Here is a 15,016-nt window from a genome sequence, read left to right on the forward strand (position 1 = left end):
AGTACTTTTGACAGTTCACTCTTCGGCCGCTCCATCTTATTAGGGAAATTCCATATACATAAATGTAAATTTCAAAACTCAACCCCATCATTTAATTTGTTTTTGATTGAAATTGAATATTACTTTAACTCTTAAATTAACTTCCAATTAAAAAAAAAAAAAAAAAGGTTTATCATTGATTGAAATTCATTCAGAAATGTTTAACGAATGAGCTGTCACAACTTTCAAGTACAAAGTTGTTATGAAGTCTGTCACATCCCCCCCCCCCCCCCCCCCCTTTTTTTTTTTTTATTTTTATTTTTTATCCTTTATTTATCCTTCTTTTTTCATTGTACTGTATATTGTTACTCTTATTTGCCTTGTATGTCTACTGTACAAACTGAACTGGAATGACTGACTGTTCGCTTTATAAGTTCAATAAAGTTTGGAAGAAAAAAAACCCCTCTTCGGCCGCTCCCGTCTGCCGCATTTTGCGGCAAAATTATCCACACCCACCGCCGCGCTATGAATTGTGGGATATATGGGACCACGAAGCGTGCACCAGACCACGCTTGATATTTGGGGAAATCGACGCATTTGAAGTACACTTCGAATTGGGACAGCCGTCGTGGCGGTGACGTAACCGCACTTGAAATGCGTACTTCAAGCGTGCAGACCCTGAATTGGGACACAGCCAGTGTCTGATGTAGAGCAGGTGTGCTTGAAAGCTATTATTTTTGTGGAGTAACAAACTGGCAGCCCTGGAGTGTTTTCTGCTTGTTTTTACCTCAGCAGTTATCACCTTAATGGGGATGTGTCTGTGTAAGCCAAACAATAAATGATTCAGGATAGTTATTTGTCTATTGGCATTTTTTTTTCAGCACTGTAACTGCCGGTTAAACAGGTGAATACACTCCAGCCTCATTCTGTGCGAGTTTCCTGAAAATACAATGTTGAGAATCTTCAGCAGAATTATGGTAAGCAATTCAGTGTAGTTGTTTAGGATTTCTTACTGAAGTCATAACAAAAGCCCATTACCTTGTATTCATAAATATGTGTGAGGTTTTATGTTTTTGTTAACGTAATAATTAACAGAAGCAATTTTTCATGTTTTAACCAAATGAATGCTAGTAAAAGTCTCAGGATTTATTATCTGATCTTCTTTTATTCTATATTCGTGTATTTTTGTCTTTCTGTCTCCCAGGTGAAGTTGGGGAAGATGAATCCTCCAGACCAGGTCAGATCTTATCAGTTAGTGAAGCCTGTACGAGTGATTCTTATTAGTGACAGATACTTGAACCAGCAGAAGGGACTTCCCAGGGTACCTGTCCCCCCTCTGCGGAAAACATGTGAGGGCTACCTCAGTGCCCTGGAGCCCATAATAGAAGAGGATGAGTGGAAGCGAGCGAAACAGCTGGTTGAGGCCTTTATGAAAAGAGGAGGGGTTGGAGAGGAACTGCAGAGAAGCCTGGAGAGGAAAGCATGCAACACTGACAACTGGGTGAGCTCATTTACTGCCACTAAAGAGGTTCAAGTTGCAGTGACCAGACATAGGGAACTGACTGAAAATGAATGATCATGTTATAGGGAAGGAAGAAGATGGAATTAAAAAGGTCTCAGGTAGGATCAGTTAGAACAAAAAACATCAGGCCTTATTCATTAGTAAAAATAGAAAAGTACTATAGAAATGCTATTCCAGAGGACTATACTATGAAGAAATTTCAACATACCCAGTCTTTCTTTATATGGCTTCACAAAACCTAAAAACTGCAGGCAGCAATGAAGAGTACTGATAATTAAATGTATTGTGTCAAACAAAGCAGCTCTGTTTCAGAACATTTGGTAACTGAAAACCACTGTGATTGAAAAGTTGAAATGAATCTTTATTGGTCTTATTGATTAACAATGTTGCATTAAACAGTAAAATGAAACACTGTTGCTGCAAATGTGATGACGTAAATCCAAAAGAGAACTTGTATTTTGATCATTGCAAGTGGGGAAATAATTCATTAAGTGAAAGTTATATAAATCTGTCTTACTGCTCACTGTGCTTCAAGTGCTGCCATCAGTTTCTAATCTGACAGCTGCCCATCAGAGTTTTGAAACTTAAATGTTTATATGCATCGGGTTAAAGTTTACTCTGTGTGTTCAAGTCTGACACTGTCCCACAGCCTGATTTGGAAACTAGTTTATCACTAACAAAGTGAAATTGAGTGAATGCTATTCACAAGCAGCAGCAAAAGTAATATTTAGTCTAGAAGTAATATACATTAATCATAATATTTTTGGTTTATAAGTGTTTTTATAAAATATAATTCTTTGACTGTCTTAAGTGAGCTGTGGTACTGCACTCCATTAATTAAAAAAATGTGATTTGATGTATAATTTGTCTATTTGCCCTGAGCCTTATCATTAAAGGCAATGGCAGAATGTACAGCTGTAGTTATAGTAATTGATGAAAATACTCCAATTACAGAAAATGGTGTAAATTTGTCAAGAACTGCAGATAGAGTAGGAACACTTAAATGAAATTTTGCAACATCTTAGAAACTCAAGTGATGACACTAATTTTTATCAGCTGCTTTCTGCAGGATTAATTAACAGCCTGCTACTGTGTGTAGACGACAGACCTGTGGGGGAAGTTGGAATACTTTGGGAACCGGAGCCCTGTGGTGATTAACGCAAATGTCCCGATTGCGTGTCCTCGACTGGACTTCAGGGATAAACAGGGACAAATTAGGTAAACCAACACACACTCTAACACAAAAATGATACCTTGTATATGTGTTTATAGCTTTTTAAAACGACTAACATGTTTTGTTTTTTGGGGGGGTTTGCTGCTTAGGTGTGCAGCCAAACTAATAATAGCTCTTTTGGAATTTAAGACAACCATTGAAAAGTGAGTACCAGAATCAAATTAATGTTTAATTAATTAATTAATCTCCAGAGATCTAAGATGCCATAGTGCAGTTAACACGTCATATGCTCACAGGACCTTTTGAGAATAAATAATGAGGAAACTGATCTCACCTGAGCATGAAACTATTAGTCGGTAAAATTAATTAGGGAGCCTCTGAAACTGAGTCTGTTTTGTAAAAATGCCTGTAATAACGTAAGTTCTAATTCCATCAAAATGTTCCAAAAGACACCAAAACAAGAAAAGTGGTTAAGAGATCAGTTTAGTAGTTTTTGGTACTTGTGTATTGCCTCTATTTTTCAGCCCACCTCGGTTTACTGATGGAGGCTGTGTCTTTCACAGTGAAACATTACCAGCTGAGAATCTGGGAGGGAAACCTCTTTGTATGGAGTGTTTTTGCACAACATATTACCAGAGTCTTTGTGGAGATGCTTGCAAAGAGCCAAAGCTGTGTTAAAAGCATAATGCGGTTGTTTCTGTCCTGGATGCAGTATACACTTTGCCATTGTGCTTTTGTGGAATAGAAATAAAAGTAATGTTTATATCCACGCTGTAGACTGCCACTATTTTCCTCCTCCTCTGAGACAAAATGAAATCGGCTGATTGGACTCTATGGCAAGCGAGCTAACAATTCCAACAAACTGAACTACTGGGATTCTCTATTCTTATCCCTAATGAGAGTGGGCCAACATATTAAAGTCTATGGGTTAAGAATGGGATATCACTCAAATTCACACGGATGAGTGAATAGTTTACTGTGTATAAGGAAATGGGTGAAATGAGCACACCTTTTTAAAAAGACATTTAATTATTTGCTTGAATATTGTAGTGTAGCGAGTAACATCTTCACAGGTTTGTTACCCCTGGCTATTGACTTGCGAAAACACACTGTACTATATAATGTTAGCTTAATATTTGCTCTATAAACACTACTCGTGACCTACAAAAAACAGTCAAATGGATTCCATTTCTCACGCATACCCTATCTTTGCATGGTCTTTATTCTCCCTTGCTCAAAGGTTATTTTCCTTCCTCTTCTTGTCCTCCACTACCATGTCCGGTTGATAAGCTATCACCAGTTTGTCTGTCTGTATCTGCAAGTCCTACAGGATCTTAGCTTGGTCAATCTCAATAATACACCCTGCTGTTATGTGCTGGATTGTCTCAGGGGCATCTTTGCACAGCCTGCACCTGGGGTTTTTACCTGGTGTGGTAGACCCAGCCTCTATGGATCTTGTGCTTAGAGCTTGTTCCTGTACTGCCATTAGAGGTGCCTCTGTGCCATCCTTCAGTCCAGTTTTTTCCCAGCCACTGGTAGGATTTCTTGATGTCAGCCACTTCCTCTATCTGCCAGTGGTGCATACCGTGCAGGGGCCTATTCTTCTACAATGGTTCTTCTCCTTGCACACAGTTGATGTCGGTGGCATCAACTGTTGATGTCCATCTCATGTACCCTCTTCCGCTGAGGTTACTTCCATAGTAGTATTCCAACAGTTCCCTAGCACCTGATGTGGGCCTTACTAATCCAGCCAGTATGGTTTCAGTTATCTTTCCCTCTCACTCATAACCAAAGCAGATTGGTTAGCATCTGGGGCCTAGCCTGGCGACCCTTATTGAATACAGTCCCCCTGGTCAAAAGTTGAACCCCAGATAGGAAGAGAGAGTTTGCCAGAGATGACAATCCAAGCAAACCAAGTGGAACCCAACTCAATTCTCCTCTCTGCAGACACTTGAACACTACCTGAAATGTTTGAAAGAGTAGCTGAAAAACTCTTTGCTGTTGGCCAAAGGAGTGGGCTGTTCACCTAGTCCCACTACCCAAATGTAAGGCATGTAGTGCTGAGTTGGATGGGAAGCATGTGCTCAGTAATGCTATAAATCTGTGTCCTCCCTTTGAATCAGTTCTTTGTGGTGGAGGTCTACCACAATGATGGGACTCCGCTGACAGTTGATCAGCTTTGTGTTCAGATGGAGAGCATTTGCACCTCCACATCAGAGACTAACACGGAGCCTGTCGGTATCCTCACCACCCTGGATCGTGACTCTTGGAGCAAAGCATATCTCAGTATGAAAGGTAAGGCCAAGCTTAGCTTTAACTCAGATTAAACTAATGAAAAAAGTGTGTGACATAAAGTGGTCAACAGTAACTGATCTTGGCAAAGAAGGGTAATCTGCATTCTCTATGATGTGATGAACCAGAAAATAACACAGAAAAACATTTTTGGCATCTATTTCATCCTAGCACATCATCGTTATTCTCTGCAACCTTGGTGAGCTTGGCTAAGTGCACATCATGGTGCTGCAGGTTCTAATGGGTGACCCAGCTAGTTTGCAGTGGATCTCAGCTAATTATTACAACAACACAATTTACAGGTTACAATTACAGAGTTACAAAAGACTATTATCAGCCTGGCTAGCCGGTAAATAAAACATGTGAATGGAAGAGCCAAAGCTAGCTTGTTAGCAACAACTGAATTTGTAAAATGAAGCAAGAGGATTTTCCTTAGTAAATTTAAAAAAAAAAAAATAGAAAAGAGGGAAAAAAAGATTACAAGTCAAACTTCTAGACTTGGGCAACCATCAATACTGCACACCCCAGGGTCCTATCCTAAAAGGACAACACTGAAATAACACTCAATAAACAAAGTTTAAAAAAAGGCACTTTTTCATTGTAAGTACCCTATGATAGTGGAGAAAACATCAGAGAATCCTCCCTTAGCAAGTGCTTGCTGACAATGGGAAGGAAGACCTACTATTTAACAGGAAGTAACCTCTGGCAAACCTAGCCCAGCAATTGAAAGGAAACCTTTTTCTCCCACTTGTGCCCAAAATATCTTTGTTTTGGTAAACAGAGTTCATGACACTGGGTGAGGGCTAGAAAATCAAGTGTAGACTGAATTCTTTGCTTTCACTGTCAACTCTTTGTCATAATTCGCTACTAATCTAGTGATCTGTTTCACTCCATCTTGACAACACTTGAGAACAGAATCTTTAGATATTTGAACTCAACTCAAATCTAAATTGCTCCTCCTGTGTCTCTAGTTCAGTGAATCAGTCTTAGCCTCTTTCCAACACTCTGGAGTACACTTTTCCAGGAAGGCTGAGCAGTGTGATATTCTTCTCTATAAATTAAGAACTTGCTTAGAATCATTTTCCACAAAGTCCAGAATGATCAGCCCCATCACAGCTTAAATATCATACTACCATGTTTTCAACTACAGGCTTATTTGCTGTAGAACCAGCTCCTATTCAGGAGAAAGATCCACTCCAGTTTTAAGATTAGATGTCAGAGATTCAATTTTTATAAAACTTGACCCTGAACCATGCTTTAGTTATGCTGGTAGAGGACCTCCTACACCATCAGTATCAGCCATTATTGGATTAGCATGGGAGGAGGAAAAAAATACAAGAGGTACAATCTTTTAAAATGCTCATCATTTCCACTCAGCATTTTCATTAAAAGAATATATAACAAATTCTCACCAGATGCCATGTTTACTGTTTAATTAATGAATATTTCACAAATTGTAACAATTACTTCAACAAAATCTTTCGACCAGTAATTTTGTTTATTCAAAGGTATTTTATTGTTAAACCAAAATGTCTCATTTAGGATGAAAAATGCACCAAAGAGGAAACTTTGGTGCATTTTAAAATATGTGTGACCTTGGACGTGCATATGAACATACTATTTAATAAGAAGGTGCCCCTATTTTTGCATTACAAACGTTGAGGTTGGGTGGGGAAGAGCATGCTGAGCACTTCTCTAGTTGGTGAGTGTGTTTTATGAATGTATGGATAAATAGATCAACCAATTCCTACACCCCTGGTCACGCTAGTAAAAAAGAGACGAGAAAAGGAATGATGGCGATGTTAACTGACTTGATGCATGCCTAATTATCCAGGTAAGGTTAGGGAAACCTGCAGTCAGATGAGAAGTCACTTGGATGACGAAATGTTTCTCCTGCTGAAAACTGTACCTTCAGGTGAACAGAATTAACTTTCTGGGGCAATGTTAACTTTTTTTTTTTTTTTTTTTTGCACATAAGTGAGGGGTGAAATTGTATAGTGTTACTTGCCTTTGTGTATTTGCATGTGTACCTGTGACTGCTTCATGCGGTCTGTGATGGAGACACTCTGTCATAGCAAGATCTGTTAAACTGTTAAAAATCATTGGGTTTGGCTGGTTTTGTTTTTTGTAGATCAAACAAACAAAGAATCACTGTCAGCCATTGAAAGGAGCATCTTCACATTGTGTTTGGATAGAGCCATACCTCGAGAGTCTGACAAGTACGTCACATGTGATTTCCACCTAATAACACATGGAGGAGGCAGCCAGTGGAATAGTGCCAACCGCTGGTTTGACAAGTCACTGCAGGTGAGAAACAACCTGCCTGAAGAAATGGATGGTTATGTGGTATTTTTTGTGTGTGTGTGGGGGGGGCGAAATTCCCATCTGGCTCCCCTCAGTCACCTGATATTCATTAACTTATTTAATGGGCAACATGGAGGTTCAGTGGTTCACTGTTGCCTCACAGTAAGCAGTTACTGGTTTTCCAATCCATTATCAGCTCGTTGAAACATCGCGGCAAAAGGTCGAGGGAAAGCACCAAGCTTTTTAAATAGACTAACAATGAGGCGGAGTTGTTGCTGCCAGTAACACAACAGTACAAAGTTGCCAAAGCGAGTGAGAATTAAATAATTTGAAGAAAAGCTATCTGCAGCATGTACAAACTGATACAAATCTTTAATAGGGCTGTCAAAATTGAGAGCAAACAAAACAACTGCTGTATAATGCCCTCCGCTATCTTTTTTTAAAAATTGGTCACATGCCTGCATCACATGACTAAAATGCGTCATCATTTTAGAAAGTCTGCGTTTTTTGAGTGTCCACGCGGGACAGCTCCGTTTTGAAATGTATGCGTTTTCGAGAGGGTTTTCAAAACGCTGCGTTTTTCTTTGGGGAAAGCGCCGTGGACGGGAGGCCAAAACGGAACGAAAACGATGCGTGTACGTGTGCACGTAGCCGTCTGCCTTAGGTATGAGTGTGAATTGTTCTCACTCTGTGGCTGATGGGATAGGCTTCAGCCCCCCCTGCAACCCTGAATTGGATATTTAGAAGAAAATGAATGAATTTACTTTAGTATACTTAATGAAGCCATCCAAAATGTTGTCTTTGTAGGTGGGTGGGTATTTTCTTATACAATTTCTTATTAAAATTGTGTAGAAATGAGTTGAAATCTATGCTTGTAATTGCTTTTTTTGTCTTCCTGCTACTTCTATCAGTCAATAAACACTAGTGACCCATGCATACATAACTGTGCAACAGCATTGGCTCCACTATGTTTGAGGACTGATGTGAAATGTTTCAGACGATGATGAGCTGTTCCTTTCCTTCTCCATGCTGTTTTCTTCCAGTTATTCTAGTTTATACAATAAGGTGCAAATCACTGGTTAAACTGAAAAACTTAAGAATAACCTTCTGTATTTACATACATGAAGGGATCTCTTGATTGTATACTTGACCTTCTCGAGTAATGATGTGGTTAAGGAAAACCCTTTATACAATGTAGCTAAAGAGAAAAATTCAGTGTTCATTTTATTTCGTGGCCTTTTACTCTATTCACTTATTTTGCTATCTTTCTGCCTTTAAAAAAAAAACAAAAAACCAGAAGACCCGTGTCTTGCAATGTAAGTTTAAATTACATTTTTGTAATTAAAAAGTTCAAAAATGTTACAGTACAGCGACTTGACTCATGTAGATATCATGGTGTACCTCTTTAATCTGTTTTAGTTGACTAAAATGTTTGTTTGTTTTTTCTCCTCTGTTGTATTCCTCTATACCCGAGGTATGTCCAGCAGACATTCCTGGTTTCTAAGTAAGAAAGTAGTTTTTTCTTTTTTTTTTTTTCTTCAAATTCCTGAATTATAATAATAATAATAATGGATTGGATTTATATAGCGCTTTTCAAGGCACCCAAAGCGCTTTACCAATGCCACTATTCATTCACTCTCACATTCACACACTGGTGGAGGCAGCTACAGTTGTAGCCACAGCTGCCCTGGGGCAGACTGACAGAAGCGAGGCTGCCATATCGCACCATCGGCCCCTCTGGCCAACACCAGAATTATCTGCCAGGTCTCTGAGTATGTGCTATTCCCTCCCAAAAAAAGATTTGTTTCACTGCACAAATGTGTGTAAAGCAGCATATTCGTGGGGTATGTTAGTTTCTAATCCACAACCATTTAGTGACAGGTAGGATCATAAAAATTGCAAACATGGAGACAACACAATTGCAATTAAATCCTAATACTGTTTCTGTCTTTCAGATAATTGTTGCAGAAGATGGGTCATGGGGTTTAAATCTGATTCATATTGTTGCTGATGGTACAGTTAGTATGGCCTTAACTGACTATCTTGTCGCATCCATGTAAGTGGAACCAAATTGTTTTTCGGTTATGTAGATTTAGGCTTTTTCTTTTGTTATGACATTACTGAAAATTCAGATGTTAAATTTTAAAATCATTACATGGCATTAACGCAGATGTATGGTTTTCGTGAATCACACAATTTGGGTATATGTATGTATTTATGTGTGGAAGGTATGAATGAATTTAATTGTTCACGCCTGGGCTATGATCACTTGGCTGTGCAAACATCACCTCCTTCATGACTTAAGGATTAAAGGAGGGCACATGCTCTGTTTGTTTGGCATACTGTATGGTGCCTTTGGTTTGTTACTTCATGTGATATTGTTCCACCAAATGTATTTGCCCTCATTTTTGAAACAGGAAGAAGCCAGAGATGAGGCAAGCTTCCATTCTGCCTTTACCTATGCCCCAGAAACTACACTTCCATGTCACCCCTGATATCAAAGAGATCATTGAGCAGGCTAAAAGGAGCATGGACAGGTGAGTACATATCACTTTTAAATTGTTCAATATGGCTCATGTTGAACAAACATCTGCACATCTGGCACGAAAAGACTGTCATCCACTAACAAAGCTAGGGCTAAGGCATGGCTATTAGAACAAATAAAACATTTGGTTATATGTATGAAAAGAATATGGTTAAAGGTTATATTGCACTTAGAAATGATGTTGAAAAACAAAATGGGATGTTACACACAACACATCTTGTGTGAGTTTTAAAATAAATTTCACAACACAAAGCAACAAATGTGTTCAAAATTGAATACATTGTGGTATTTTTATTGTGTTGGTGTAAACCTGTCCTTCATAAAACTCAAGTGAGCTACAAAAAAGTGGCTTTTGGTCTTGCTGCATAAAAATCTCAATGTATGTAAAGCACCCAATTAATAGATGTGAATATGTTCAGGTTTTCTGTAATTAGAATTAATAGTGTGTAATATATCCCTGACCTTTATTACAGTTTGTTACCACAAGTCAAGTATCAACAAAGTGCCTAACCATAATCTCGCCTCGTGCACCAAAATGGCATTTGTGTGTATTCAATGGTTACTTGTGTTTGACACAGTCTGTTATTGCATCTGTATAATGTTTGTTCCATTCCTCCAACTACAGAAACATCCAAAACTTTGATCTGAGTGTTCTGGTTTTTGACCACTTTGGGAAAAATTATCTGAAGGCCCACAACATGAGCCCTGATGCTTTCATCCAAATGGCCATACAGCTGGCCTACTACAGGTGAAATCCTGAAACCTCATGGAGAATGAGATGTGTATGCAGAATGTTGTCAGATCTGACAGACAGACAAGCAGCTTTACTAGAATGTTTCACACATGGAGATATGTGAAATAACACTCCCTGACATGAGATGTCTAGCTTGTTCATAGTTTATAAGCACTTTGGAGAGATTGGGATGCCCCACAATGTATTTCATATGGTATTTAAAATTCTGGCATTTATAGTGAGGAAAAACTGCTGTGATCTCAGCCAGTATGCTTACATTAGCCCAAAGGAAGGAGGAATTACTACATCGCAGAGCCAGTATTTCTCTCATGAGTCAGTAAGTTTTAGAACTTTGTTGCAACGCAGTTTATGGAAAATCTTTCTCTCCCTTCTCTTGACAGGATGAATAAGCAGGTCTGTGCATCATATGAAGCTGTCAGCCAGCGAATGTTCAGGCGTGGACGTGTGTCCCTACTGCTTTCAACGACAAGTGTCTCAGCTGCCTTTGTCAAGGCCTTTGATGACCCTCAAAAGCAGGTCTGGCAAGATGGGTAACATTAAATCCAACTCTTACAATCAGGTTCATAAATATCTGCACAGGGACAGTTGTTGTTTGTACCTTTGAGTGTGTACAGCACTAAAGTGGAGTACTGTTGATACTCGTGCTTTTTGGTTGGTTTTTTTTCTCCATAATATAAACCTTTATTTCATACTTACAGATGTACAGTTAAAACAATGTTGTCATTCTCAGCTCGGTATTTGACACAGTTTGTGTTTGGGTCAGAGTACAGCAGTTCACCAGACTTCATCTTTCTGTTTTACACAGAACACGGAGAAGATTGATCTGTTGGAAAAAGCCATAAAAACACACAAAGAGAATATTAAGGCGGTGAGTAACATTTACAACATTTAGTTCTTCAGTTTTGTGGAGTTTATATCTTCTGGCAGCAACTGTTCTCTCCATATACTCTGAATTAGTTTAAATTTTCACTCTTGCATGTTGCTCTATCAAATAAAAATTTGTTAAAGTATAATAATAACCTATTCCATCAGTCTTCAAAGGTGTGACAGTGAAAATATCTGACAACGAAAAAGAACTCTAGAGAAGCAAAGAAGACCTGTGTACCTACACAGTTGAATAGTGGGAGCATGGTATACCAATGTACTGATGTGCACCACTGCTTTGGTGGGAAAACTAGACAGGTCTTACCATCAATCTTAGAAAATGGAGTAGATGCAACTATACTATATTACTCACCTGCCTTCACACGCATTGAATTTGAGTGACATCCCATTCTTAATCTATTAACATAATGTTGCCAGCCTTTTGCAGCTTTAACATCTTCAACTCTGCTGCAAAAGCTTTCCACAAGGTTTAAGAGTGTGTTTATGGGAATTTCTGACCGTTCTTTTAGAAGCACATTTATTATCTGGAAGTCCAACTCCTGAAAAACAACCCCTCGCCACCAAATTGTACACTTGGACAGTGCAGTCACACAAGTGCCGTTCTTCTGGCAACCATGAACCACTGGCAACCACTGGCTTGGCGAACTCAAAAGGGTGATTAATCACTTTGTACTCTAGAGTCCAGAGGCAGTGTGTTTTACACACCCCTGTCAATGCTTTGCATTGCCCTTGTTGATGTAAGGATTGACTGCAGCTTCTCAGCCTTTCAAACCTATTTAATCAACTTATTTAATCATATTGTAATTTTGTAGATTTTCAGATTTGAATTCAATGAGATTGCTGCAAATATTCATCTAACGAGAATGAATATAAAGCTGGCATGATCGAGGAAGCGTTTTTGTTTGATTGTTAGATAATGTTGAATATTCACATCACTTCAAAAAATTGTAAATGAATACACAGTGTGACTGCATTAATAAAACTACAAAGTGTGTACTTCAGTGCTACTGACAAGGTCAGAACAATAGTGGGCTATTTAACTACTAAGCAACAGAAAGTGTTTCTGTGTACAAGTTCATGCAGTGCCTGTAGTTGGTGATGGAGCCACCACTTATTTTCATTCTTGTCCTTGTACCTGAGCCCCCCCCCCCCCCTCCTTTTTTTTTTCTCTTTTTTTTTTTTAACATCCCTTAACATTGACCTATAAACCATTTAAGTATACTCTATGTATAAACCACACTCATCTACACATAATAGAGAACTAGGCCAAGTTCCTATTTTAAATTGGGTTAGGGGTTGCAATGCATAACTTGGTCCTGTGTCTTTAATCTTTAATTAAAGATATGAGTGTGACAGACATGTAATAGTATCCCAAAGAGTTGTTGGTTAAATATGTAGTATTTTTCTTTTCTTACAGGTAATTGGAGGACATGATATTGTAGCCCATATCATTGCTCTCAGATTGCAAGCTGTTGAGAATAAACTCCCCATGCCTGACATCTTCAGAGACATCTCATACAAAAAAATCCTTAACTACCAATTCGCCGCAAGTCAGGTAAAAACACATTAATGTTGCTTTGTTTATGTTGGTGAAGGGCTTATAGGTAAAACTGATATTTCTCACTAACACATGCATGTGATTAAATAGCTACCCAGCAGAAGTCCTTGCAGGTCATTATGTAATGTCCAAAAAATCTAAAAATTATAAAAAATCATCAGTTGTATGTGTCTACAGATATTTTAGTTATTAACAAAATTGGACATTTATTTAAATGTTCCTTCAAATTTCATAAAAAAATACTCAACCAGTGGAAGTATACTAAAGTGGAAGAAATCATCATTAAAGAAGACCCTTTGTAAAATTGTATAGTTTACATTTCTTTTAAACTCTGATATTGAACATAATATATAGAAGTCAGTTTGGAGTGGAAGACATCCATAAAACCCAACAGTGACTTCATACAGCAGAAAGACCCACAAACAACTGTGGATGGCTGCAGGGTGCAAGTATTCTCATGTCCATGAGAGCGATCATTTTTCTGCCCGATTCTTGTGAACCTTTTTATTTAAGACTAGATTTCTTCACATTCACACAAAGATTTAAATTGGAAGAAATGTTTAAGTCATCGCAGCTCTTAAACATCTGACACTTTTAACATGACTGAATTAAAGTAGTAGTGCATTTTAGTTGCATCTCTAACATTTCATTTCACATATTTTGTGGTGGGACTCACAATGTTATCTAAAGGTCTGTAAAGCAACGTTCTCACTTAAATTTCTCTTCACAAGGTGACATCCAATACCGGCTCTGTGGGAGTCCATCAGGTTGATGAAAACTCTGGATACAGTTTGTGCTACAGTGTACATAACAGTCACTTCATCATTGAGATGGCAACTTCCAACACCCACAAGAGACTAAACACACGTCATCTGATCCAAAATATGAAGGATGCACTACTGGACATGAGGGCTTTGCTGGAGCAAGCTCCAAGAGCAACTTAAAAATCATCCATAGCTAAACTCTCACCTTATTTTTTGCATTTTCTTTTGTTTTATTTTTATTTTTTTATTTGAATGATTATTGAATTTTTTGAGGGGGTGGGGATTTCTCATCACTTCTTTGATTACTTGCTCAAAAATGGGAGATTCCATTCTAGATTTAAGTTTTGATCTTTTGTGAAACTTGCAGAGACCGGGTAGTCCTGTGAGTGATCTGTGGTAGGTGGGCTGGAGCAGACAGTGTCATGGCACACATGCTAAACACAAAGACACAGCTGAGGAAAATCCTTACACAAAAAAACACTAGGTGTTAGTCTTAATTGTCACACCCCAATTTCTATGTGCATTTTATTTGAGAAATGAGTGCTGAGCTTGAAGCCTAAAGACTATTATGCTTCTGTAATAAAACACCAATTTCAAACATTAGCTGTCTGACTGAAGTTCAGTCATTTGGATGTAACTCCTTCCTATAGAGATGCATTGATGCAAATGTCTAAAAGTAGTTTGTCCAGGTGTTTAGACTGAAAGTGAATATTTTCTTTTACAAAAAGTCAACTAAATTGTCTTTGCTTTGCAATCCAACCTCACTATGGCAAACTTTTGGACCAAAAAAAAAATTTTTTTTTTTCTAGAGTGCATCTCTGGACATTGATAGCTATATTCAGCTAAGAGGACATCTCTCAGAGCACACAAGATTTTGAATTTTTTCAAAGAATGAAATGACAATTCCTGCCTAAGGAATTAGAAATGGGCAGTAATGTAACATACAGGATACCAGCTGCTGTTAACCCTATAATGCCCTTTGTATTATATTTGATACATGAGTATCAGTTTCTGAGACCTGAGATCTCATCAACATGATCAATACTTGCCATAATTTCAAAATGTTATGGACAAAATTATTTTTTTGTCTAAAATAACATTGTTTACAAAAAAGTGCCAAAAACACCCGATGTATCAAATGCGATACACTAAATATGTCATACACAACATGATGTAGCAAAAAAATAAAAACCCGTGGATTTTGTTATGAGGGTTAATAGACATCTTAGTTCCAAAAAA

The 15,016-nt window shown here is 38.1% G+C and overlaps 1 pseudogene across 1 annotated transcript; it reads left to right on the forward strand.

The window, feature by feature from the left end:
- The first annotated feature begins 357 nt into the window (after window positions 1-357).
- Window positions 358-14,960, forward strand: LOC308407227 (carnitine O-acetyltransferase-like; annotated as a pseudogene). The gene is made up of 15 exons (XR_013974688.1): window positions 358-694; window positions 861-956; window positions 1,184-1,480; window positions 2,601-2,719; window positions 2,825-2,878; window positions 3,200-3,346; window positions 4,734-4,970; window positions 7,099-7,274; window positions 9,227-9,327; window positions 9,689-9,808; window positions 10,442-10,564; window positions 10,951-11,086; window positions 11,376-11,438; window positions 12,873-13,010; window positions 13,745-14,960. The product of XR_013974688.1 is annotated as a carnitine O-acetyltransferase-like (transcript).
- Window positions 14,961-15,016: the final 56 nt, after the last annotated feature.

Source organism: Rhamphochromis sp. 'chilingali', assembly GCF_963969265.1.
Source record: "Rhamphochromis sp. 'chilingali' genome assembly, chromosome: 12".
Classification (NCBI taxonomy): domain Eukaryota; kingdom Metazoa; phylum Chordata; class Actinopteri; order Cichliformes; family Cichlidae; genus Rhamphochromis; species Rhamphochromis sp. 'chilingali'.